Raw genomic sequence first — 2,060 nt, 5'->3', positions numbered from 1 at the left:
CATTTCCCATTTGTTCATAATATTTTACAATATTTATCCTTTTTCTTCACATCTCACTTTTGTGTTTTGCATTTTGTTATATTGAAAAGAGCATGTTAGAGTCAACACAGGCTAATCACAGATCTAGGGTGTGTCTCATGTTAATGAATATAGGCTAGTCTGAATTACTGTAAGCACGTCATCGTTAAAAACTGTTAGCTTAGTTAATTAATTGCACATTGGATGCCAACCTGTTATTAACATGGTAAGGAAAAAAAGACACGACTTGAAAAAGACTGAAAGATCTAGTTTGTATCTTTGGTTTGTTGTGATATTTCCTACAGCTGAATTTCCAGACTGTTACACAAAACAATGAGCTAATTATGTAAGTAAACAACAAGGAAAATGTTTGGAGCAAAACAAAACGAGATAACTGATAAAATGTTTGCCAGAATGAGGAAAATGGGAAATATGAAGAGTTACAGCATCAGTACAAGATGAATAAACCTTTTAAACTATAACTATAAATTATTCAGCTGACTGTATTATTTATTTATTTGTTCAAATACACTTTTGGCTTGTTGGTTACTTCTGGAGCATCATACCGAGGAGACTGTGTAATTACCAAACATCTTCTCTTGTTATTAATTTGATAAATGTTGATATTAGTATTGAACATTCTTATGTGCTACCTAAACAGTTGTGTATTGAGGGGCAGAAAAAATATTAGCATTTTCCTGGAAAAGCCAGTACTCCAAAAGAAATATTCCTGCTTGAAGCAAAATGATCCAGTTTTTCTTTTTCATTAGCGACTGTTTCATTCCATCACCTGTTGTCATCCTCATCATTGTGTTTCACGTCCCTCAGAGCTATTTACAAAGTGCCCTTATTCTGTCCTCTGAGGAAAAACAGACGATCGCTGTTAATTTTCCACAGAGGATCTAACAAATAACCCACAATTTCATTTCCTGTTGTCGAATACTCATTTGACTCGGTGGTTCTGTTTGACTAAGCATGTATTATTGATTTACTCATCATGGAAGAGAATACACTTCATAATTGCAATCAGTAGAATGTGACCACTTCATCTGACCTTTGCTTGGAGAAAAATCTCAAGATTAGTTTGAAGCAGTTTGAGTTTTTGCAGTGAAATGAGTAACAAGGATCAAACGTGCATTAGATTCTGAGATGCTATTAAATTCAGGTCAGGATGCCTTTTTTATAGATACAGTGGGTACGGAAAGTATTCAGACCCCCTTAAATTTTTCACTCTTTGTTATATTGCAGCCATATGCTAAAATCATTTAAGTTCATTTTTTTCCTCATTAATGTACACACAGCACCCCATATTGACAGAAAAACACAGAATTTTTGACATTTTTGCAGATTTATTAAAAAAGAAAAACTGAAATATCACATGGTCATAAGTATTCAGACCCTTTGCTCAGTATTTAGTAGAAGCACCCTGTTGAGCTAATACAGCCATGAGTCTTTTTGGGAATGATGCAACAAGTTTTCACACCTGCATTTGGGGATCCTCTGCCATTCCTCCTTGCAGATCCTCTCCAGTGCTGTCAGGTTGGATGGTAAACGTTGGTGGACAGCCATTTTCAGGTCTCTCCAGAGATGCTCAATGGGGTTTAAGTCAGGGCTCTGGCTGGGCCATTCAAGAACAGTCACGGAGTTGTTGGGAAGCCACTCCTTCGTTATTTTAGCTGTGTGCTTAGGGTCATTGTCTTGTTGGAAGGTGAACCTTCGGCCCAGTCTGAGGTCCTGAGCACTCTGGAGAAGGTTTTCGTCCAGGATATCCCTGTACTTGGCCGCATTCACCCTTCCCTCGATTGCAACCAGTCGTCCGGTCCCTGCAGCTGAAAAACACCCCCATAGCATGAGGCTGCCACCACCATGCTTCACTGTTGGGACTGTATTGGACAGGTGATGAGCAGTGCCTGGTTTTCTCCACACATACCGCTTAGAATTAAGGCCAAAAAGTTCTATCTTGGTCTCATCAGACCAGAGAATCTTATTTCTCACCATCTTGGAGTCCTTCAGGTGTTTTTTAGCAAACTCCATGCGGACTT

At 38.4% G+C, this 2,060-nt stretch overlaps 1 protein-coding gene across 1 annotated transcript in view; it reads left to right on the top strand.

Annotated features, from left to right (window-relative positions):
- tanc1b (tetratricopeptide repeat, ankyrin repeat and coiled-coil containing 1b) overlaps positions 1–2,060 on the top strand; it is an 89,464-nt gene that overhangs the window by 77,628 nt on the left and 9,776 nt on the right. The gene's annotated exons all lie outside the window — the stretch shown is intronic.

The sequence above is a fragment of the Monopterus albus genome, unplaced genomic scaffold (genome assembly GCF_001952655.1).
Source record: "Monopterus albus unplaced genomic scaffold, M_albus_1.0 scaffold24.1, whole genome shotgun sequence".
NCBI classification, from domain to species: Eukaryota; Metazoa; Chordata; class Actinopteri; order Synbranchiformes; family Synbranchidae; genus Monopterus; species Monopterus albus.
This window is presented reverse-complemented; position numbering and strand designations above follow the sequence as displayed.